Below are 25,850 nucleotides of genomic sequence, written 5' to 3'. Positions count from 1 at the left end.
ACTTATGCCTCTCCATAATGATTTACATAGAAGTGCTTTACCAAAAGTTCTTATATCCATAATTCCCCAACCACCCAAATCTTTTGAAATCGAAATATTCCTGAGTTTAGTCAAATGATATTTTCTTTTATCTTCACTGCCTCCCCCATATAAAATTTGCCATCAAATTGTTTAGCATGTTAATGATCCCTGTAGGAATATGGAATAGATGGTCCCATTTACTTATGTGTATACATTAAAGATTTCGAGACTAGCTAACATTTTCTAAGGAGCTTGGGATGCTAAAGTCTATAGTTAATAAATTCACGGCATGACCGCAACTGTTCTAAAAGCTTAATGTACAAGTTTGCTATTACCCATTAATGCTTTCCCTAAAATGTTTTATGCTTTTTCTTAGTTTTGTTATGATGTTTTTTTGGAATGTGCAAAAACTTTTGTTATTCACATAGGTGAATTTCATTATATGTAACGTGGAGTGGGTAACCTTCATTGTGTAGAATGCATACATTTTAGATATAATTACTTAAATAGAACATTCTTGAATAATGATAAGAAGTAGAATTTGTAATTATTAATCTTGTTTTAATCATTACTATTATTTTTTCTATTAATTTAAAGTCACATTTTTAATACATAATTTTGATGAAAGTATATTAGCCTATTAATTAGAGAACTCTCTTCGATGAAGGTAGCTTGTTGCTTTTTGACGAATCTAAATAAAGGCGTTGACACATAAATCTATGAATTACACTCTCATAAAACGTTTATTATTGTTAAATTTTACATTGAAAAACACAAGTATTGTTTCTTCAATTTTACATTGAACCAGAATTGTCTGAAATCTTTACGCCTAAGTAATCAAGTTTTGTATTTTTATTTGCAAATAACTGTAAAGATAAAAGTTTACATCCCAGTATAACAGAGAAGGAAAACCATTTTCTGTTGCCTTTGGGTACTCACAACAAATTAGAAAATTAGATATGCATGGTGCATGGAGTGTGATGGAAGGAATCACTGCCAGGTATATCATTATGATGGATATTGACATAAATATTATATTGTATGAGTTTCTAGAATTAGGGAATTTTGAGAACTTGGGTATTGGTGTAGGGAATGGCTAGAAATTTCCCCAAAATTTACAAGAAATCGTTAATATAATAAAAAAAATAAAAAATAATAATTATATAATTTATATAATAATCAAAATTAATATTAAATCAAAATATTCAAATATTAAAATCAATCTAAATATATATATATATATATATGTTCTTTGGGTGTCTCTCTCCTTGAACTGTTCCTCTTATATATATATATGTGTGTGTGTGTGTGTGTGTGTGTAAAATATTAAAATCTCAAGTTCATTATGACACATGACGAGTCTTTGAAACAATCTGGCTTAAAAATACAAAGGAACAATTTTACATATGTTTCTCTAGTTATTCTTAAGAAAAAATGTAAAACAACTCTAATATTCAAGCATTGATTGCCACATACAATATACACACACAATCTTCTGCGATATATATACATAAACAACAAAAGAAATACTCATCAGCCTGACATCCCAGATATCACCCTTACATGGAGGTGCGCTTCCTTAACCCATAAGAGATTGCTCTAGTTTCTCAAAAAAGGATATCGCTGTTAAGGATGTCTTTCGTGATAAGAAATGCAGAAGACAGAAGTTTAGACAACCACACGGGAGCTCACAGGTGCAGATCACCAGGAGCTCCCACCAGCAAATGCATTCGCTTTTCTTATTCATTAATCATCAGGAATTAAATAGATACAGAGGCAAAAAACAGATTCCTAATTAATAGGAACTAAATGTCAAATAAAGAGGAAATCATAACTAAGTAACCTATTCTCCATTAATTTCTAACATCCCCCCTTAATGGAGAAAGGGATTTTCAAACACACCTAAAATGTCCCTAAACAAATCAAACTTCAGTCTTCCTAGTGGCTTAGTGAATTGTGGTTCCTGTGTGGGAAGATCAACAACAGTTGTAAGCCTATTAACAACCTCCATAGAGTGCAGGCTCATGTCCATATTGACAAATACTTTGAAATAGTCTGCTATATGTACTGAATTCATCAACTTCAGAAGCACTTCAACAGCAATTACAGGATTGTTTTCAACCAATTCCGGGAGACAACGTGGAGACAATCCACAGTGATAAACAAGCTTTGGATCAGCTTCAAGCTCCATGAGGACTCTCTGCTGTTGTGTAGGCGCAAGTGCTCCTTTCTTTGGCTTCTTCTTCATAAGCTTTTGTGTTAGATTTTTTTTCCGGATACCAGTCAATCTCTGTCCCTATTGCCCGCTCCAAAATGGGTTCATTATCATCAATCATGTGGTAAGTCTTTGTCAACACAGAATTCTTGAAAAATGGATTCGTGTCAAAGTAAAAATCAATCTTGAAACCCTTGGGGTTATCAATTCTGCACCACTTAATATCCTTCAGATACTTCAAAGCACCTTCATCACGGTCTGTTATCTGTACAGAAAGCACTTCGTTGGTCTTCATTGCAGTGAGCCAAAACTCGGGAACTCCTTTTTCTTCTTCTCTGTTCTCATCAGTTGAAGCATTATTCTCAGACTCGTCCTTACTTTCAACATCATTGATACCATTTACAATTTCAAAACGCTTTGCATATAGTGGTTCATACAACTTCTGATATTTAGCTTCCAACGCTGCTCTTTCCTCAAAGAATTTTGCTTCAAGTTCATCATGCTTGCTCTGAATCTCTTGCAAAGCTGACACTCTGTTTTTAACAACGGGTGAAAGAGAATCAAGAAAACCAGATTGCTGTCCAGCAAGATGTTGCAACTTATCCTTCAAAGCATTGACCAAACCAGCACGGTCCTCAGCACTTAAAGCTGCAGAACCAGTAGGCAGGGCGGAGCCGAGATCTGCCATGCTGTAGGGCGCGAGCTGTTCTTCAGAGCCCGCAGAGCGACCTGCATCTTCTATACACAGATTTGCTTTAGCAATAGAATACTCAGACAACCCAAGATATGATTCCAGAGCAGACAACTGTTTGTCACACTGTCTGGCGTCATCCTCTGTTTTGTAACAATCGTCTGTCCCACCATCGACCTCAATAGGGGTGTCCACAGGTTTGGCCTTAACAACATCATCGATCGGCTTAATGTCCACAAAGGCAGACTCATTTCCGTCTTCACATATAGAAGAAACTTCTGAGGTATTTATTTCTTGAGCCAACTTGTAGAGTCCGTCTTCATTTGCAGACTTATTTGACGTCATCAAGGCTTGCTGAGGAGTACTTTTCACATCCAACTTGTAGAGTCCTCCTATGCGAATACCTATAGCAATGGGCTTCATCTGATCCAACAAATCTTTAATAATGCAATAAGATTTAAAAAATTCTACCTTGAGGTCCTGATCTATAATCTTGGACACAGAAATCAGGTTCTTTTTAATGCCAGGAACATACCACATATCAGATATATTCCTGATCTTACCATCAGGCAGAGTAACAAGGACATCTCCATGTCCCTTGATCTCGTACCCACTATTATCTCCAAGATAGACTTTTACTCCAGTGTTGGATTCTTTAAAATTTCTGAACCATTGCTTTTTACCTGACATATGCGAGGAGGCTCCAGAATCCATGATCCAAATATCTGATTCATCCTCCTCAATAGCAGTGTCACCCTCGGCCATAAATAGTCTAACATCCAGATTCTGATCTGGGTCTGTATCTGCATCTGCATCTACCAAATGACCTGCATGCCTTTTCTGATTGTACCTCTCTTGATTTGCCTTCTTCTTGCGGCAAAGTTTAGCAATATGGCCTATCTTACCACAATAAAAACATTCAGGAGCAGAGTCATTTCTATACGAGGTCATACCTTGTGGTGTCATTTCTGATGTGTTGCCCCTCCTCTGATCAGCCATCGCTCTCCCTTTTGGCTTGAACTTTGTTATCAATGCAAGATCTGGATCTTGAGGCTTGAGAGACAACCTCCTTTCCTCTTCATGTAGCAAAATTCCAGTAAGCTCTTCAAAACTTGGAGGCTTTTCCCTTGCATTCAATCCAGTTATAAACATCTGATAGTCATCTGTCATACCGTTCATGGTGATTGTCACCAGATCATCATTTGCCACGGTTTGACCGATATCAGATAGTTTATCTTTAACTTCCTTTATCCGAGATAAGAATGACGAAACAGACTCATTCTCCTCCATCTTGATTGAGAGGATCTTCTTCCTGAGGAACAAGGTTCGGCTGGTGTTCTTGATTTCATACATGTCTTTGAGAGTTGTCCAGATCTCATTCGCTGTCTTGCAATCCCGAATATGAGGGATGATGCAATCTTTAACTGACAATTTTAGTAGGACCTTTGCCTTTAGCTCCCTTTTCTCCCATTCTTGAGTTGTTGCATTCGTTCCACCATTTGCAACAGTTGGCTTACCTTCATCACCGATGACAATGCTGTAGGTATTCTGACCTTCAAGCAAAGTCTGAAGCTTGAATTTCCAATTTATGTAATTGGAACCATCCAATTTGCTGCTTTCATTTAAATAATCTGCCATCTGAGAATTCATCTTGAAAAAAAATCTTAAGGCAGAGGCGAAGGCCCACTTTGGCAATCAGCAGCAACTCCTCTGGCTGGCCCGCAACAGCGAGTCCACTCTGTCACGCTCTATCACGTAGAAGAGTCTATCTTGAATCTCTTGAATCTTGCTTCTTTCCTAACGGTTAAAGACGAATCTGGCAACTGGACAAGGTTGGCTAGCCAACCGGCCTGCCTTCTGGTGACTCACACCGACAAACGAATGATGGTGACCGAAAGCATTTTGAAACCCTCAGAATTCCAAACGCTCAACTGAGGGAACATATCACATAACCTTCTTTCTTGCATTCTTGAATTTTCACAATCAGAAGCAAACTCAAAACTTCAACTCAACGGCAGAATCTTCCCTTCCTTATTATACAGAGCAACATACATCTCCAACTCTGAAGCCATTGTCATAATTTCTGCAAGTTTCATTATATCAACATTGCCCCCACACCTGCAACTCCAGCAGAAGCCCTTCAATTAGAAACCCCAATTGATCGATCACTATGAATCCCCAATTGACCGATCATGGCTCTGTTCATGACTGTCGATCTGTGGATCTCAGCCACTGTGCAACCTCTGGAAGGGAATCGTGACCCCCCCAGATATCAATGGAGCCGCCACCAGGATTTACTCGACTCACACAACCCTTAAATTAGCAACCTTTACACTGCATTGAAGCAGGTCAACCTGCCTTCAGCTTCTTTAGTCAATAGCAGAAGCAACCTTACAGTCAACCTTGGTAGTCACTGTAGATTGATCAACGGCTCCTCGACATAGGCACTCACCACATGTTGTGCGCCTAGTTCGATTCAGCCACGCAGGGCCACCGACCAGCCACGACAGCGGGCTCCTCTGCTAGGCGACCACCAAACGCCACGATCTGCTCCTATGTTTGGCAGTCGGTCCTGTAACTCCTCTGCGCGCGGGCTCCTCCAGCACCATGGAATGTTGTTCTCCACGACCACGCATAGTCCTTCACGCACCACAGTCCTTCAGCCACCACGCAGCCGAATTTTACGGCAATCTCACTTTGATCCCTCTGCAATCCGTCCTCCTGGTGATCCTAGCCTCCGCACCTCCTGATGATCCGACCTCCGTATCTCCTCCGATCAACACAATAAAACCGGCCTCAACTATGGCCTCCTTCACACCAGATCTCCACAATCACGGAGACAGTCACTGCCATCACTCAACTTACAATATCAGCAACCCTGAAGCTCTGATACCATGATAAGAAATGAAGAAGACAGAAGTTTAGACAACCACACGGGAGCTCACAGGTGCAGATCACCGGGAGCTCCCACCAGCAAATGCATTCGTTTTTCTTATTCATTAATCATAAGGAATTAAATAGATACATAGGCAAAAAACAGATTCCTAATTAATAGGAACTGAATGTCAAATAAAGAGGAAATCATAACTAAGTAACCTATTCTCCATTAATTTCTAACATTTTGCCTTTCTTGCTGCAAAAGTTTCAACTTAGGCTCATATTTTGTCTGCAGTTCAACATATTTCTCTACCGACTTTGTATTCCCCAACCCCACGGAACGCTGGAACTCCAAAAATAAAAGGTCTTCAAAGCTCCGTGAACTTTCTCAAACTCCGATTGCAGCTCCCCTGAAAAGGGAATATTCCCATACAGTTCCAAAACTCCAGGGAACACGGGAACCATTAGAATGGGTTTCACAACTATTGAAAATGGTGCCCATGTAACAGAGCATAAATATGATTATGCTCAACTCTCATCCTGGAATCACACGACCTACAGAACCAGACCTTGTAACGAACTTTGGCATGCAATTTCAGCTGAAGCTCCAATGCCCCCAGAGACGAGTTTTTGCTTATGTAAAGCCCCCAGGTCCCTAGCAACATCTTCTCTGGATATCACATACTCATGCTCTGTTAAAACAGGTTGGAGGAAGGTAGTGTTCTTGTGGCCCTGATGGAAGGGAGGCAAATATCCATTGGCAATTTTCTCATCTTCATAGTAAACGTTCCACTCCATTTTATGGTAATATATACCCATTTTGCCATTTGGGCCATTTTGAATTCCATTCTGCCATTCAGGATTTTGTCTGTAACGTTCAGCTGTGAGAGGGAGGCATAGTCCACATAGTATTTTGGCTTCTGGGGGCGTACCGCTAGCCATGTAATTAATAGAAAAATCTATCCACACACCCCGCCGCGGCAATAATTTCGGCCCCGGCCTAGTTTCGGCATGAAAGTATAGTTTCGGCCTAGTTTCTGCAATAATAACCAGTCTATTAGTTCTGAGGTGGTTGTGGTTCGGCGATGGAAGTTTGGTGACTGGTCTTATAAATCTGGTTATCCAATTTTGGATATGTCTGATTATCTGATTTTAGATAAAATTATATATACCTAAATTTGGGCCATTTTGAATTCCATTCTGCCATTCAGGATTTTGTCTGTAACGTTCAGCTGTGAGAGGGAGGCATAGTCCACATAGTATTTTGGCTTCTGGGGGCGTACCGCTAGCCATGTTATTAATAGAAAAATCTATCCACATACCCCGCCGCGGCAATAATTTCGGCCCCGGCCTAGGTTCGGCATGAAAGTATAGTTTCGGCCTAGTTTCTGCAATAATAACCAGTCTATTAGCTCTGAGGTGGTTGTGGTTCGGCGATGGAAGTTTGGTCTTATAAATCTGGTTATCCAATTTTAGATATGTCTGATTATCTAATTTTATATAAAATTATATATACCTAATTTCTAACAAGACTATATAAACATGATAGCCGTGGAAGTTTGGTCTTATAAATCCAACTATCCAATTCCGGACAAGACTATATATGCCTAAGGAACTTTCTTCCATTAAAAAAACAATCTATTTTCTTCAACTGAAACTCTAAAGCCGGTAAGACTGTGCCCCGAAGGATTAGTTTGTAGAACGCGCAGGATTTTCAACTTTGCTTGATTCGATGACGATGCTAAGGGTACAAGAGAGGGCACACGATTATTCTGAGCGTGTGAGTGAGGACAAACTTTAACATAAAACAAAAAGTAATAATGTTCCTCTGCATATGGTTTGGAAATCCATGAACGAGAAGGATCGAATTATGAATTTTATAAAGTTTTACTGATCTTGTTCTTCTCTTTATAATTTCCTCGATCTGAACGCTTGGGAAACAACCGAAAGCACATTCACACTTCGCTCATCAAAGGTCCCGTCTATGTATAGATTTTTCAGGTTACCAAGCGCTTCATGTATTATGAATAATATCTAATTCTAAGATGACTTCAAATTAAAGTAAAAGCATCAGCTGATTTTTCAATTACATTCAACCAATTATGTATATAATAATTTGGTTTTCGTTATTTTATACTTTATGCTCAACGAAAACCCATGAAATAATCAGCTCCAAATGATCAATTTGATGACATAGCAATTCTTGAACTCTTTGGAAATCTGCAGAAGCATATCAAGGCACAGCATCATTCAGAATGATGAAGGATTCGTTGAACTTTGGATTACTTTGTATAAATAAATTTTAATAAAAATGGGTAAGATTTTTTATTTTTTATTTTTTATTTTTTTAAATTATGAAAGTGTTATTTTAAAATAGACAAGTTTATCAATAATTAAAAATTAGTATATTTGTTTACAAGTTTAGTTTTGTGTTTATTTACAGAATGTAAGGAAAGATTGATGAAGCTTTCTTTCAACATAGTATATATATATTGGAAGAGGCTAAGGAACATTACATTTTTCATATTAATATTTATCTCGAGTTTTGGGAATTGTCAAATGACCTTTAAATAATAAATACACTTCAAGGAAAGCACGAGGAAGGGCTACTTGACTCTTCCTCAATTTAGTGTTTGTGTTTAGGGAGAACCCAAGTAATCTGTGACCAACTCTTTCTTAAGCATAAGATTTACATCTACTGTGAGCACAATGGAGTGTCAATTAACCATTATTTAGGCATAGAAATAGTGTTGGGAGAAGATATAAGGGTTAATCGATTTCCATGTAAGCTTAGTATTATTTTCATGACAAAGCATGACACTTTTCATGTCAAGGGAGAACTAAAGGAAAAGTTTTCTATCCATTCTTTTAGCATAGTATTTGCATTGAGAGGGATAGTCAATTGATTGTTCCTCAAGCTTAGTATTCATGTAATGAGGAAGCCCACATAAGGGTCATTGCCACTTCATCAAGCTTAGTATTCGTGTCAAGGGAGAGATCAAGGAAAAGTTTGTTAGCTCATCTTATAGCATGGTATTTGCATGTAGGGTGTCACGCCCCCAATTCTTTTTTCATTAAATTGGCCAGGTGTGGCACCGCCTACGTAATTAACATCTTCCATTGTTAGCTTACTTTACGAACTACGCCTTAACATTCATCATAAAACATGAATAACATATTAATGTGTGGAATCCATTAATATTAAATCATCATAGAACAACAGCATGAACACATTCGTATGCAATGAGAATTCTTTTATTATATATGAGAGAATTTTTACAATGTTCGGGAGTATAACTAAACTGGCGTTACACCCGATTCGGGCGCCCACCCGTGCAAGACCGCACGGTGGTCTCACCACAACCCAACAACATGCAATAACACGAGTTTCCTTTGCCGAGATAGGCGGGCACGCCCGTGCACATCCCTTGCCCAAAACACAACCCAAACTCGTCCAAGCATTCGGCAGGCGGGCGCCTTAGAATACCCTCCACCCGCGCCTCAACCGTTTCACAACATCGTGCAAGAACTCGTGTAGGCTTGCTCGGCAAGCAGGCACATAGACTTGTGCATTTGTTGTGTCTCCTACTTCTCCTTCGCACCTTTACTTCTTGGTTGAATGCCAAAGTTCGATGATCAAAATGTCAAGCTTCCACGCGTGTTTATATGCTACCCCCGTTGTAGCGTTACACCCTCGGCCGACACTTCCTTTGTTCCACCAATTGCGCGCCCTCAAACATTATTATGTCTTTGTGTAGGTCGGCTCGCCCATGGCGTGGGACCGCCCACCAACATTACCCACGTTTGCTTTCATTCTCGGTCGGCTTATGGTGTGACGAGTTCCCCAGCTCGCCTTATAAAACATGGAACGCCAACATCGCCTATTGCATATAGATTTCGTCCTTGGTCGCCCCATGCTCTTGTTTCACACCTTAGTCAATTTCGCATGGTGGGAGGGCACGCCTGGTCTCCTGTCAACCGCAGGGCGTTACATTCTCCCCCACTCGAAATCATTGTTGCCCTCGACAATCCTGACTGCCTCAGTATCTTCCGTTCATACTTCGCAATCTTCTTCTTCCATCTCCAAAGCGAGTCCTCCAATTCCCAACTTTCCTCCTCCGGTGCATTCTTCCATCTGAAAAGATACTCTCGTTTCCTGTGGCAACCAATCCCTATAGTTTTGTAGCTCAAAATCTTATCCAACTCTAGTCCTGGCTTGTCCAAAATCCTCTCGGCGGTTCAGCTCTCTCTGCATGATCAACATCAATTCTGCATCTCTTCAACTGACTCATGTGAAAAATTGGATGCTTCATGTGCATATGGTGCGGAAGCTCCAGCTCATAAGCAACTTCCCCCACTCTCTTCTTCACTTGGAATGGTCCCTCATACTCCCGTGTCAGTTTGCTCGCAGTCCCCTTGGCTACTTGAAACTGCTCCCCGGTTATCTTGAGAAACACCATATATCGCACATTGAAGTGCACATCTCGTCTTCCCTTATCTGCCCATTTCTTCATTCTCCTTGCAGCTTCATGCAAGCGCAACCATGCTAGCTCCAAGGTCTCATCCCAAGCCTTCATGAACTCCTTCGCATTAGGGCTCCTCAAGAAACCTCGTGTCACTACGGTATGCGGTGAGACTAGCATCTATCCATTGACCAACACAAATGGACTGTACCTTGTCGCAGAACTTTTTGAATATTGTAGCTGAACAGAGCAATATCCAAGAGTTCAGGCCAATTCTTTTGATCAGCCGTCACATAATGTCTCAAGTAGTCCTCTAGCAATGCATTGATCCTCTCAGTCTGCCCATCTGTCTGTGGATGGTAACTCGAACTCATCAACAACTCTATCCCGACTAACTTGAACAATGTGGTTTAAAATCTGCCTGTAAAACGCAGATCTCTATCTGACACGATGCTTATTGGCATCCCCCAATACTTCACTATGTTCTTAAAGAACAACTCCGCAGTCCGCTCGGCTCCACAAGGTATCTTTGTTGGAACAAAGATAGCATACTTGGAAAAACGATCAACCACGACCATTATCCCATTATATCCCTGAACCTGTGGCAACTGAGTAATGAAGTCCATCGAGACACTCATCCATGGTCTCTCAGGAATCAGTAAAGGTTGCAACAAACCTCCTTGTCTCTGATTATCCAATTTGTCCTGCTGACAAATGATGCACGTATGTACATACTCCTCTACATCCTTCTGCATCTTCTCCCAAAAGAATCCTCTCTCCAACAATGCCAAAGAACGACGCATCCCTGGGAGGCTAGCCCATGGCGAGTTGTGGCATTCCTTCAAAATGTGCCTCCTGAGCCCAGATGACTTTGGAACATAGAGCTGGTTTCCAAAGAACAAGAATCCATCTTGGAGAAAGAACTTCCGTGTCTTCCCCTCCTTCACCTGCTTCACTATAATCTACGCCTGAGTATTGGTCTCAACACTTTCCTTGGTCTTATTTTGCATCTCTTCTGACATCTGAACTCGACTCCTACTCCTAGCTGCCCGGTCTTGTCCTTCCAATGCCGCATGTTGTCCCTTCCTGCTAAGGGCATCTGCTACCGCATTGTGTCTTCACGGTCTATACTCGATAGTCATGTCGAACTCTGCCAAGAAGTCCTGCCAACGAGCTTGCTTCGCAGAAAGCTTCGATTGTGATGCAAAATAACTTGCTGCAACATTGTCAGTCTTGACAACAAATAGCTTCCCAATCAGGTAATGCCTCCACACATGAAGACAGTGAATGATTGCAGTCATCTCCTTCTCATGGACCAGATACCTCCGTTCTCTATCCTGCAACTTCCGACTCTCGTACGCCACTGGATGCCCATCTTGCATAAGAACCCCTCATATGGAAAAATCTGAAGCATCTGTGTGTACCTCAAATGACCACTCAAAGTCCGGCAACTTTAGTATTGGTGTTGTAACCATCCTCTTCTTCAAATCATCAAATGCCACCTGACATTTATCCGTCGACTTCCATCTCTTGTCTTTCTTCAATAGATCTGTCAGTGATGATGTTACCTTGGAGTACCCCTCTACAAACTTCCATTGGTAGTTGGTCATGCCCAAAAACACCCTCATCTCATGGACATTCTTCGATTCAACCCAGTCCTCGATCGCCTTCACTCTGCTTGGCTCCATCCATATGTACCCTTGACCAACTATATGTCTAAGGAACGGAATCTCAGTCTGAGCGAACACACACTTAGACTTTTTCAAGAACAATTGATTTGCCTTCAGTGCCTTGAACACCATCGCCAAGTGCCTCTTATGATCCTCCATGTTGTCACTGTACACCACTATATCGTCCAAGTACACTACTAAGAACGAATCCAAGTATGGTCGTAGGACATCATTCATCAAAGTGCAAAATGTAGCAGGAGCATTACACAACCCGAATGGCATAACAAGGAACTCAAAGCTACCATACCTTGTTACTGTCACGGTCTTCTTCTCGGCTCCCTCAGCTATCCGCACCTGATAATACCCATCCCTCAAGTTCAGCTTGGAAAACAATCGGGCTTTCACAAGCTTGTCAAAGCAATCAACAACCAATGGCAAAGGATACATGTTCCTTACTATCTACTTGTTCAATGCATGGTAATCACAGCACATTCGTAGCTCATTCGAATCCTTCTTCCGCTGGAACAATACCGAAGCTCCATAAGGAGACCTTGAAGGTCTAATGAAACCTACATCAGCTAACTCCTTTAGCTATCATTTCAATTCCTCCAACTTAGGTCCTAACAACTGATAAGGTGCTTTAGTCGGGGGTTGCTTTCCTGGCTCAAGCTGAATGCTATGGTCCACTGCACGCCTTGGTGGAAGTTTCTTTGGTAGCTCATCAGGCATCAAATCTGCATATTTGGTCAGTACCTTAGAAATCTCGGTTGGAACAGGCGTCCCCACTCCATCACCTTCGACATCCTTGAACATCACTGCATATGTCTCCATATCTGACTCCTTCATAGCCTTCTCCAAACTCAGTGCCGAAACATGCTGCACCTTGACTTCCCTCCTTTGCCTATGAGTGGGCAAAGTCCAAGTTTGTGACTGTCCAACCAACACCACCTCATCACAGAAGGGGACAACAATTGCCTTGTTGCCCTTCAAGAAATCTTGTCCGAGTATCATATCAAAGTCGTTCATCTCCATCACTGTGAAGTCCAACTGACCCTTCCAGTCTTTTATCTCCACAGGCACTTCGTGTGCCAAACCCGCCACTTTAGCTCTAGAGTTCACTACCTTGACTTCCACATTCGATGGGAAGATCATCAATCCAACCTCTTTTGCTAACTGTGTCGTCATGAAGTTATGAGTGGCCCCCATGTCCACCAGAGCTTGAATGGTCTTGCCATGAACCATCAAGTCCATGAAACCCAGACTGTTAATCCACAATTTCTCCATAACTTTTCCTTGCATACATGTTTGTTCTCTGCATTCGTCAAGCAACGGCCTCACTACCTGTGAAACTTCTATGATACCACCTGTCACGCCCCCAATTCTTTTTTCGTTAAATTGGCCAGGTGCGGCACCACCTAAGTAATTAACATCTTCCATTGTTAGCTTACTTTACGAACTACACCTTAACATTCATCATAAAACATGAATAACATATTAATGTGCGGAATACATTAATATTAAATCATCATAGAAGAGCAGCATGAACCCATTCATATGCAATTACAATTCTTTTATTATATATGAGAGAATTTTTACAATGATCGAGAGTATAACTCAACTGACGTTACACTCGAGTTGGGCGCCCACCTGTGCAAGACCACACGGTGGTCTCACCACAACCCAACAACATGCAATAACACGAGTTTCCTTTTCCAAGATAGGTGAGCGTGCCTGTGCACGTCCCCTGCCCAAAACAAAACTCAAACTCGTCCAAGCGTTCGGTGGGCGAGCACCTTAGAACACTCTCCACCTGCGCCTCAACTGTTTCACAACACCGTGCAAGAACTTGTGTAGGCTTGCCCAACAAGCAAGCGCATAGACCTGCGCCTTTGCCATGGCTCCTACTTCTCCTTCGCACCTTCGCTTCTTGGTTGAACGCCAAAGTTCAATGATCAAAATTCCAAGCCTCCACGCATGTTTATATGCTACCACCATTGTAGCGTTACACCCTCGGCCGACACTTCCTTTGTTCCACCAACCGCGTGCCCTCAAACATTATTACGTCTTTGTGTAGGTCGGCCCGCCCATGGCGCGGGACCGCCCACCAACATCGCCCACGTTTTCTTTCATTCTCGGTCGGCTTATGGTGTGACGAGTTCCCCAACTTGCCTTATAAAACATGGAACACCAACATCGCCTATGTCATATACATTTGGTCCTTGGTCGGCCCACGCTCTTGTTTCATGCCTTAGTCAATTTCACATGGGGGGAGGGCACACCCGATCGCCTGTCAATGGCAGGGCGTTACATAGGGGATCCCAAGGAAGGGTTTGTCAATCCTTCCTCAAGATTAGTATTCTCATTGAGAGGGAACTTAGGGAATGATCAACAAACTCTTCCTTAAGCATAATATTTGTGTTGAGGGGAAGCTTGAAGAAGATTTAGTTGACCCTTTCTCAATTATAGTATTCACGTCAAGAGGGAGCTCACTAAAGGGTTTCCCAACTCTTATGCAATCATATCTCATCAAGGGGAAACCAAGGAAAGAGTCTATTAACTCTTCCTCAAGCATAGTATTTTCCTTGAAGGGGTTCCATGGAGTGGGTCTACTCGCCTTTCCTCTAGACAAAAATTCTTGTCAAAGTGAATAATGAAGAAGGGTTGGATGATCCTTCTAAATCTTGGTGTTTCCCTCAAGTGAGAGATCGTTGATGAGTTGAATAAACCATGTTCTATATTTAATTTCTTGTATATTATGATCATGTAGAGTGGTTGGTTGACCCTTCCTAAATTAATATTCTCTTCATATCAATATTCACATCAAAATGTAGTTTAAGGAATTTCAATTGACCCTATCTCAAGCATAATATTTACATCTAAGAAGAGCTTAGGGAATGGTCAACCAACCCTCTCTCAAGATTAGTATTCTTTTTGAGAGGAGGCCCAAGGATAAGATGACCAACCCATTCTCATGCATAGTATTTACTCTAAGGGGGAACTAACCCATCCTCATGCATAATATTTACATTAAGGGAGAACTTGATAATTGGTTGGCCAACCCTTCCTTAACCTAAATATTTGTGTTTATGGGGATATTCAATTAGTTGACCCTTCTTTAAGCTTCCTATTCACATCCAGAGATAGCCCAAGGAAGGGTCAACTAATCCCTGAGGAAGTTTAGTATTTTCATTGATGAGGAGGATTGGAGAAGAGTCATTTGACATTTTTTCAAAATCATAGGTTTCACACTAAGAGTAATCAAAAGGAACTCTTCTCCATTTTATTTATGCTTTAACAAATAAATAGTATTATTTTAATGTTTTTGTTTACAACCTTATGGATATTTAGGGCTATGGGAGAAAATTGTTATAATTCTAACCTTAAAAAAGAGAGAGGAATGACTATCAGAACACCACTTTTCATTTAAAGAGTTCGATTTTGGTGTTTTTGACCTAAAATATAAATATTTAAACTTATAATACTTGTTTTGAAGTCATAATTCTTGTTAAGTAAATGATTTTATTTTAATTAAAAACAATAAATAAAATTATATTTAAATTTTAAACATTTTATCAATTTTAAAAACTCAAAATTATACAGAAATAATAAACAATTTTTATTAAATCATTTTATTAAATCCAAAATCTAGCTAAAAAGGTGATTCGTAAGTTCAAAATGGTCTTAACTTAAAAACGTTCAATAAGTGTATTGACCAAATTTTTAAGATTTAGTGCCTGCAATTAAAATACATAGCTATAACTAAGAAGAAAATATAGACTTCATTTCACACCACAAAAGAAGCAAAGAAACAAAATTTTCTCTATAATTCCCCCATCGGGAAGATCTTTATTAATCACACATATTCACTCAATAATCTTCCAATATATTACAAACTTTCTCCTTATATATTGTAAGGGAACTAAAACCACCATAAACAAATGTAGTAATTAATTCCTTAGGCACCTCCTAAAATATCTTAAGAAATATCCAGCAAACCCTACTTATCTCCATGAATCTCTCCTCAAGATCTCCATGATTTTCTCAACAATATTTATCCCTATTATCTCTCAATTATTCCTCTCTTCTTGACATGTAGATTTATATATAGAATGCACATTATCACATTTATCCATATAATTCATTAAGAAATACAAATATGAACTATTCTCTCCACTTATCATCCCTACATATACTTTTAGAAGAAGTCTACATTATTAATATTTTCATAATATCACTCACAAATATAAATCATTCCTTAATGTACCCTTTTTAATGAGTATTAAATTGGCCCCTTTTTGTATTTCCCTTGTTTTCTTATGGTTTTCTTCTCCACTTTTTCTTTTGTGCCCGCAAACAAAAACATAAGTTGAAGTCCATATAAAATAGTATCCATCCACTGGAATACTTGGGTCACCAACCACTGTATCTATTAGTTTTCTAGGAAACTCCTTCTAATACATGGTTCATCAACCCTTTTCTGTCTCACAAATACCTTTTACCTGTACCTAGTTTTCCCTTTTTCATCTCTCTTGTCATCTTTCACCTGTGTTCCTAGCTCACCCATAAGCCTATTGTCAATGCTCATGCATAAGACTCCCGAGGAACAAGAACATTTCATGGTCTCCTAACCATGCATTCCTCAACTCTTGTAACCTCTCTTATTATATGACTTAGGTACACACACTTTCTCAACTTTCAACTTATGACTTAAGACCATATTCACTAAGGACCATTTAAACTATTAGGGATGTTTATTCATGGGTTTAATATCACATATTAAACACAAAACTTTATTCATACATTGCTTCCTTTGCTTCTATTTTGTCCGTCATGCTTCTGCTACATCATTGTCATCTGTTATATGTTCTTCATTCTTATGTCTTCTTTGTGTCCTCGTCCTTATCTCTTGTCTCATAAAATTCCATATGTCCTCTTCATTCCAGTCATGAAGTCTTATTTCACTTTCCTGTAGCTTTCTCTTAAACCCGTTGTATGACTATCCATTTTTACCTCTTACTTCTTCATTTGTGAGCTTCTCCATGCCCACTTGTGAGTCATAAATAACCTTTGTAGTAACAAGTCTTTTTCAACTTGCTACACAATACCTCACCAAGATTCTCTCTTGGCATTTTCTTATTCCTTGTTCCTTTCGCTGGAACCTTCACAACTTCCTCTATTCTATCAACTGCCATAGTTGTAGGCTTCAACACTCTACTCACTTCCAAGAGCTTCAATTTCTCTTTCCTCAGACAACTCTACCCACATCTACAACTTGTTAATATGTATCAACAAATTCTACCATACATCACCCGGAATTTTTTCTTCTTAAGGGTTTTCTACCACATATCTTCATTCTCGTTCAATCATGTCTATGAAATCTTTTCCTCTTTCTGCATATGTCTTTAGTCTTCATATTTGAGTTATCTGCTATAATACCTGCACAAAATTTGTAGGAAGAATGTCTCCCCACAACATTCACTTATAGTCTCTCATTTATTGGTCTTCAATTGTCATCTTCTTTAACTCTCCATCATGTCTTCATTATACTTTATATGATACCTATAAGCAATTTTAAAATACGTCTATTGTCAGAGTGACTAGTTCCAAGACAGACTCAACCTATGATGCTAGTTAGTCAAACTAATATCACTATAATAAGAGTTAGACTTTACATGACATGACTAACTTTGATTCACACAACTTCAATAACCTTCATGTTGTGACATGACCATAACCCATACCTTGGATATCATGTAACACCAACATTACATCCACTTTTAACTTGAATCAAGATTTCTCTTAGACTCAACTTTATAGATTAATTTGATAATGCTTCAATATGCTTTATTAAACTCCCCATACATTAACATAGGGTTTCGAGTATGACCAAACATGCATTAGTTTACCACATGACTTAACTTCTCTTGACATCTTAACTTTAAACATGACATTGCACCTAAGACCCTTATCATATTTAATGGCATGTACATGACTTAATCTTCAATTCCATCACTTTTCATATTAATTTGGGGAATAACTCCATGTTAAATTCTCATTATATAAAATTATCACATTTAAAATGTAGTAACCCAATTTAATAAAAATATACCTTTATTGAGCCTTGTGCCTTTTTTGACTTAGGTTTGCATCTCTATGCACATGGATGCTCCTTCAACTTAAAAAAAAAAAGAAATTTTCTTCCTTATTTCATCTAGTGAGCGACCTATCTTCTCCCATATAGACAACTACAACTATTTAAGTGACCATCACCCAATTAGCACCCAATTTCTGTTGGGAAATTAACATTGTTTGAATGGTTGGTGGCACTTGGTATGTTGGAATTGATATCAACTAGCCTAGCATTGAGGTTAGAGGAATCATATGTTAGCAGTGAGGAGCATGTTGTTGATGGGGAGTCCTATGGTTTCTGTAGTGTTCTGTACAGAATCATCATAGTAGAAGGCTTAGTGGAAAATCCACAAAAACATGACTATGATAGTTGGGAGCCCTTGAGTTTGGAGGAATTTCTATCCCATATGTTTAGACCAAATTGTCTTGGTTATGGCATAATCATATAGTGTTTTGGAAGAGCTTCCGAATAGTATGTTGAAGTCGGGAAAAGGACTTATGGATCAGGATTTATAGGTAGTTGAAATTTGCAGACAAAACATCTCATTCGCTTAGGACTTAGACAGATTTTGAACTAAGGTCGAGACCTACACTATTTGGGCCTAGTCAGAGGTCGGGCCATGCAACAGAGCTTGGCCTGAAAAAAAGACCTGAGCCTAGCCTCCCGACCTCCAGACCTATGAAGAACCAACTACCTAGTTATAGGTTGAGCCGTGAAGAAGAATTTGGTAGGAGAACAAAGTTGCGACCCTCGACTCCTGAACTATGTGGGACTCGATACAAGAAAACAAGTTGTAGAGTGTGATTATCTCTTGGTGATGTGTTGGCAGCAACATAACAGATGACTTCAACATGATGTGGCAGTAGGGAGGACACACAGCAGGAAGTTTGAACAATTTTTGGTGGCCTAATGGGCCAAATCCAGGTGACACGTGCCACCATGTAGAAGGTGCCATGTGGCCTAAATGATGTTAGCATGACATAATTTGATGATGTGGCAAAACCTTGAATTTTGTGCCAAAGGGTTTTTTTGTGAAGTTTTTCCCGTGTATTTGGTTTTTGATATTGAATGAATAGAACAGGCCAAAATAGTGAAAAAGGACCCAAGTCGAGCCTACAGGAAAATTGAACCTCTGAGCTAGTTGGGGGTTAAGGCAAATGCAGGCAAATAAGAAGGAAGAGTGAGTTGACTGACAAATTCTTGACCAACATTGAAGAGGGTGCCCAGGAGTTAGTTTTGTGGTTTTCTTCAATGTTAAAGAATTATCAGGCCTCCAGGTCTAGTCATGAAGTCGAAGGAAAATACATATGCATAATAGTTGGACTGGGCTGACCCATGACCTTATGACCTCTTGATCAATGTTGAAGGCACACCCAAGAGTTAGTTTCACATAGTCATCCTTTATTATTGGTGACTTCACTAAATGTAGAAGAGGACTGAAAGTTGTTGCAAGTATTAATGACAACTATAGAAGACAAAGACAAGGCAATGAGGACCACGACTTGCAAAACTAATTTAATGGGTTGGGCTGCAATGAAACAAGCCATCCTTGATCTATCGTGCATGCTATGGCTAATTCAACGAAAAAGATGGTTGGGTGTAGAAACAATGATTAAAAATCAAGAAATCCATGCATAAGGTACAAGTTTATCATTGTGATCAGTTTGTAAGCATGGAACACCTCGTTGGAGTGCATGATTTGACTAAGAATTAATTCTCAGCATAGGGAAACACTTAGAAGTCCATTCTTCGTATTAACTCAGTTGTCGTTACTAAGAAAATAAGTTACAATGGAATGGAGAGCCTTGTTGGAGTATGCAGGATGATCAAGTGATATGTACAGATTGAACTCATTAATGATTCTTTTTTAGTGCACAGGGAAGCTTTAGATTCAATTCACAGTATGTGAGAACACTCAGGTGACTATTCTTTGCATTGATTATAATGCAACTGCAATTTTTTAGTACACTTAGATGACCATTTTGTGGTTTAATGCAACTGTAGTGGTTAGGAAATTAGATGTAACAACAAACATGGAGAGGCATGATGAGTATACTCTTGGTCAATGTGTAATGTAAAATAGATACAACATTGTTCCTAGCACTGTAGAGGAACAAAACAATGAATAGAAATTGAAGAAATGTGGGGGAATGTAGAATTGTAGTGAGCTGAAGAGTGTAGTGTCATGAGTGTGTAAATGAGAAGGTTATTGGGACAATTGTTTAACATAGATACAATGAAGCAAAGAGTAGCGACCAGAACTAGTTAAGCAACAAAGAGCATTGTTCAAAGGAGAACTATAGAGCTAAAGGAAAGGAGTTGGCATAGCAGTAGATCAGATTTATATTTTTGTGTATATGTATTAGGCTATGCTTTTATTTTGAAAATTTTATGAAAAGTAGAAGAATGGTTAGAGAAAGTAGTTGCCTACATTTATACAAGTTTGGTGCCTCTTGGCAAGTTGTGCCTTGTCATTTGAAGGGGGTTGGGGCCTCCTGTGAGTGGGTGCTCACAAAAAACTTGATGTAATTAAGTGGGTGCTTAATTTATATCATAATAAAAAATAGATTGATGGTTTTTTCCCTTTGGGTTTCCACATAAAAAATACCTGTGTCAATATATGTGTGTTTCTCACCTGATGAATTGTGTGCTCATGTGAATGGTTTTCTTTACTACACATTTAAATTGTAGTTTGAATACTCATACAAATAAATCACAAAATTCAAAGGAAATATAAGAATTGAGCATAAAATTTTAGTAACCTCACAATTACTAATTCACCCCCCCCCCCCCCAGCAATTCCTTATTCCAACAATTGGTATCAAGGCCAAGTTCTTTCAAGAACGGTTTAACCACTGGAGGATAGATTCATAAGGAATTATGTGTTGGTAACAGAGCTAGTATGCTTACTCAAGTAAGATACTAGTCTTTGATAGGACACACTATGTTTTTTGGAAAGTGAGGATGGAAGCTTATCTTATGTCACTAGGGATAGATGTTTGAAGGTCTGTGTCGATGGATTACAATGTTCTTGATATACATCCCATAGAGGCAAACAATAAAAAGGTGCATGGAAATAATGCTAAGTCCAAGAAATCCATTCTCTTTGGCCTTATTCGATTTGATCTTGTAAAGGTTATGCATTGTAAGGCTAACAAGGAAGTGTGGGTGAAGCTCAATCAGAGTTATGAAGGAGATGATAAAGTTAAGCAAGGAAAACTTTAAACCATCAAAATGAGGTTTGGAAGCTTAAAAGTTAGTGAAGAAGAAAGCATATCAGAATATTTTCTTAGAGTTGATGAACTAACTAATATGATTAGATGACTCAGTGAAGCTATCAAAGAATATATAATTTTCCAAAAAGTCCTAAGATCTCTAACCATTAGATTTAATGCCAAAATATCTTCCATATAAGAGATGTCTAATATAAAGAATCTCATGATGGACTAACTACTTGGTACTCTCACAACCCATGAGATGAGAGTAGGAAAAGAGAAGTTTGAACCAAAGGAAGTAATGTTCAAGGTGTACAAGAAGGATAAGGAGTACAAATATCATCAAGATTTCTCCTACTGGGAATCTGATTAGGAGCTAGTAAATTTTTCCAAGAAACTAAGGCATGGTGTACTAAATTATGAAGGGAAGTTTCCATTTAAATCCTTTGATTGTGGAAGAGTTGGACATTTTTTCCCAAGTTCCCTTACAAAGAAAGGATAAAAAAGGAAGATGATAAGGAATTTAGAGGCAAATATTAAAAACATCAAAACAAGAATCTCTCTAAGAAAAAGGGGCTCTACTCTAAAGAGGATAGATTAGCACCAGAATCAGGCTACGAAAACTCATTAGAGGATGAGTCAAATGAGTATTTACTCATGTCATTTGGAGAAAACTCGAAGAAACAAAATATTACAGACTCTAAAGAGCAGTAATAAGAAGTAGGAGTAGTGGAATTTGAAGGGGAGATAATTAGTTCTCTTGATAAGTTAAAGAAGGCTAGGAGAAAGAATAAGAAGCTAAAAGAATAGTTAGAGCGCACTGAAGAAGCTATGTACAACTTAGATAATGAGGAATTTGTTTATCAAAAGGAAAAACTTGAACAAGACATTAAAACAAAAGATATTTTGGCTCTTATACTAGAAGAAAAAATGGCACCATGTGAGAAAATAGAAGAAGAGAACAAACATCTAAAGCAGGAGTTCTTCAAAGTAAATAAGGAAATGATGTAAAAAATACGCAAATTAAATTTGTCCCTGAAATTCAAATTAGAAGAAGCTAAATGAAAAGAAGAATTTCTTAATGATTCGATTCATGAACGGGAAGAAAATTATCAAAGTCTTGAGGCAGAAGTTGTCTCTCTAAGAAGGGATCTTGAGAGACTGGAGACTGAGAAGGGTGTAAATAAAAAGTTTGTAGAAGGTTCAAGAAAGCTAGATAAAATTCTTAATAGTCAAAGGCCTCGTCAAGACAAAATAGGTTTGGGACATTGTAGACCACACGAATCTTTTATGAGGAAGATGAAATTTACGTCCATAGGATTGGAGGATCCTTAGAGATATGCAAAGGTGCATCAAGAAATAATCAAAGAATATAGAAAGGGAGAAAGCAAGAGAGGAGCCCTTCACTGGCACAAGAACTCCAACTTCTCAAAGGAGTCATACCAACAAAGAATGAGTCATTAAGAATGTTGGCTTATTGGGGCCTGAACCAGGTTCAGAGTTGATTTAGCCAAACAAATCCCAGTACTACTAGCCCTTTCGACAACAGTCCACAGAGCACGGATTGAGGTCTCACCTGAAGTAGTATGGAAGGGTGCTAGAACCAGGTTTCCACACCCTGGAGATGTTTGATGAGTTCAAGTGGTTTGCAGTTCAACCCTGCGCTCACGTCGCTATGCGCACTTTCCTGTACCTCGAAGCCTGAGATGTTGCCTTTGCACAACCTTACTCAAGGGTTGAACATTGTGCTTTTGTGTTATTACTCAAGGCTTTACTGATATTCCATTGTTTAGTTGATTGACTTAGCCTAATTGCATGCTTTAAGTTATGCTTAACAATATAAACCATTCATATAGGTGCGCGGAATAAATAAAAAGTATATTTGCAATTAATATCAAACATGCATTAACCTAAGAACAGATACACAAATTAGTAACAAAACTTCTCTTTATTAATTTCTTTCTCGGTTACAAACTCGACTCCGCCCTGTGCACTTAGCTGCAGGGGTTTGTGCACTCTGCTGTGAACTACTAGGCCTCTGTGCACTCAGTTGCAGAGACTTTTCATACTCTACGACCCAAAGACACACTTAGTCACTTAGACTCTCTCTTCTCTTCTCGCTGCTTTGTTGCTATCTTTTACACTTAGAATCTCACTCTATTTATACAATCACATGGTCCGCGAACCATGCGTGGGTCGACATTACATTACAAAACTAGGGTGGACAACCTTGTGACTCTATCATACATTTCGCGGTCCATCCCCACAATTCGTGGAGTCTTTACAACAATATCAGGTCAAAACTTGGGCTTTGAGCCCCAAAACATGCCTTGGGGGGATTCCATGCCTAACAGGCCTCTAACACAAACATCGTGACATACCCTCGAGTCACTCTATCGACACGACGATCTTTGCACAGACTCCCTCCAACTGTTCTCGAATTGTGTTGAGGTTAGCAACGCACTAAGTTGTTGCTTGCTAGATCTACTGCATCCGCTGTTTTGATACCTCTATGTCCGGAGTGCTTCTTTGAATTTGTGCATGCATCACTTGTATGTGCGTGATCTTTCCTTCGATGTTTATTGTGATAGTGAAGGCCTCGTCAATCCAAGGCTGAACGCACGCTTTGAGAACTGCCTCCTTGTGTTGTGCTGCATCCACTTGCTCCTTTAGTGCCTTAGCCTGCTGCATCCTCGCAAGCTGTTGGGTGAGGACCACTGTCTGCAGAGTTCATCGAACACTGTCATATTGATATTGGAGTTCTCACGCTTCTATTTCCAAGTTCTGGATGTTGGCTTCCTCTTGCAGAGTCGTGAGAACCTCAAGTGCTTCTTCCAACATGTCGGTGCAGTCTCACACTGAACCTCCCATTTCCTCCAAACTACTGTGATAGCGCTAGCGCGCTGTTCTTTGACTTCCAGGGGAGTGGATGGCTATGCCTTTAACTGCAGCTCGGTGATTTGAAGATTCAACTCCAGCTAAACCTTGGTTGTTTCTTCCCTGGACTCGTGGGCTCCTATGGCTAACTTGTGGATCTGCACCTCCACTGGTAGGTCTGCTGGGATGGCTAGCTTCGGGATGCTTCGGCAAGTGTCATCTACCACCTACACCAACTGTTGATTTTGCAACAACAATTCATTGCGCTGCAAGCAAAGTTGTTCCATGTTTATCTTTTGTTAATTGAGGACTTGGATTGCATGGCTCTCCCTAGTGCGCAACTCTGTTGTTATGCCATCTTGTAGCAGATACAGTGTCTCACGTGGAAGGGTAGCCAGATTAAGTCCAAGGCCTTTCATCATGCTAACTGAAAACCTATTGGCCTCATTCACTGTCACTAGGGCCCCTTTCGGCAACACTATTGTGTTTGCCATCCTTGCGCACAACATCTGCTCTGTTGCAGAGGATCCTGCTACGAGGTGGGTTGAAAGGGTACCCACCTGAGGGGGACACACCTATAAATCCTACAATTGTGCTGTGAGGGCCCCCAACACAGTATGGTGCTCCTGCAAAATATCCTGAAGAGCCTCATTTGTGACATCACGCACCATCTTGCCGATGTCATGTAGATCACCCTTGATTAAGGTGATCGGGTCAATGGCCAATTTCGAGGCCTTGACCTTCTTCTTTAGTCTTGCTCGCTCTGCCGTGTGTGGGCACTTCAACTGTGTGGATGTGGTCCCTGGGTCTGCACTCCCTTCTACTGTTTCTGCTTCCTCTACCTCTTGCCCCTGGAATGACGTTGCTTGGCCTTCGCTCGCCTTCGCGGTTGCTTCTTGTGCCACTGCTACTACTTCTGTGGCCTTTTTTAGGTTGGAAACTTTCTGTGCTGCTTCCTGCGCTAACTGTACCTCAGCTGTTGCCATTTCCTTCCGCCTTTTCTTGGCCAACTGTGTGATGTGCAGCTTGGCATCGCCATTCTTCTTCTACGCTATCGCCCTTTCGAGTTGTGCAAGATTTAGGGCACACCATTCCGGAGGCCATTCCTCCAAGACAGTGAAAATGGTGTCATCAGTGGCTACAAAGGGTAGCTTTGTCCACTACTTCGTCGGATCCTTTTGCACCCTGATGTATATATTATGCATGTCTTCTTTGAATTCTGCAAAACTCTGCATACTTTTGTACACCGCGGGTGATAGGTGTGGCTTTCGGTTGATCCACATTTGGATATTCATCTCCATGAGCACCCAAAAGATCTTGTTGTCGCGTATCCTTTTCGCATCCTTTGTGGCCCAGAGTGAAACGTGCTTCATGGCCTCTGGTAAATCTCTGTCAATTATGGGGAATTTACTATCCTCTGGTAGTTCCCTTGCTACAAGCACTATGGATAGCAACAATCATGCATAGTGGAATTTTTTACCCTACTCCTGGGATTCGTGACAATTTTTCAAAAATTCCGCATAGAGGAATTTGGACCAGTTAAACTGGACCCCCTCCGTGCATTGCTCGGCCAGTGCGACCACTGGCGCCGGTACCTCGTTGGCGCGACACTTTTGCATAACTTTGCCTACGAGGATTTGGGTAGCTTCGTGGACTTCTTTTTGCTTGATGTTGGAGATGGTGTAGCCCCT

At 39.9% G+C, this 25,850-nt stretch overlaps 1 pseudogene; it reads right to left on the bottom strand.

Annotated features, from left to right (window-relative positions):
- Positions 1-974: 974 nt before the first annotated feature.
- LOC149246818 (uncharacterized protein At1g08160-like) lies at positions 975-25,145 on the bottom strand (annotated as a pseudogene).
- Between the last annotated feature and the right edge of the window lie 705 nt (positions 25,146-25,850).

The sequence above is a fragment of the Pinus tabuliformis genome, chromosome 7, assembly GCF_031772625.1.
Source record: "Pinus tabuliformis cultivar Carrire ecotype Pingquan chromosome 7, CPIR1, whole genome shotgun sequence".
Lineage (NCBI taxonomy): Eukaryota > Viridiplantae > Streptophyta > Pinopsida > Pinales > Pinaceae > Pinus > Pinus tabuliformis.
The sequence above is the reverse complement of the archived record's forward strand: the minus strand, read 5'-3'. Positions and strand labels throughout refer to the sequence as shown.